This window comes from Musa acuminata, unplaced genomic scaffold, assembly GCF_036884655.1.
Source record: "Musa acuminata AAA Group cultivar baxijiao unplaced genomic scaffold, Cavendish_Baxijiao_AAA HiC_scaffold_1074, whole genome shotgun sequence".
In the NCBI taxonomy this organism is placed as follows: Eukaryota; Viridiplantae; Streptophyta; class Magnoliopsida; order Zingiberales; family Musaceae; genus Musa; species Musa acuminata.
Genome location: NW_027021288.1, coordinates 70,001 through 70,341, shown reverse-complemented (window position 1 = coordinate 70,341; position 341 = coordinate 70,001). Strand labels below are relative to the sequence as shown.

The window sequence follows — 341 nt, the reverse complement described above, 5'->3', positions numbered from 1 at the left end:
ACCTCAAGATCTATTCTTTATTGATGCCAAGGTAAAAATTAATATTTACAATTCAATGCTCTTGCACATACATTTACTATATCTAATAATAAATAGTATAATACTATATTAGTTTATACATCAATCACTAGCTATGGTCTCTTTATCCCACAATTAGTATTTTTCAAGGGAGAGAGCCAAATAAATGAAAGGATGCTTTGTTTGGTGAAGAAACATATCATGAAAACTATAAAACTAATGATAAAATATAGAAAGAGGGTGAGAATCTAAAAGCTGTATACATGACTAATTTAGCTGCAATTGTCAAATTAAGTTAGAAGAGAGCAGATGCATGGAGTAAT

At 28.7% G+C, this 341-nt stretch overlaps 1 protein-coding gene across 1 annotated transcript in view; it reads right to left on the bottom strand.

The window, feature by feature from the left end:
- Positions 1–340: 340 nt before the first annotated feature.
- LOC103973798 (large ribosomal subunit protein eL30) overlaps position 341 on the bottom strand; it is a 2,488-nt gene continuing 2,487 nt past the window's right edge. Inside the window, exon 5 of the mRNA XM_009388459.3 lies at position 341. This exon is cut by the window's right edge and continues 337 nt beyond it. The gene's annotated coding sequence lies outside the window, so the exon portion shown is untranslated.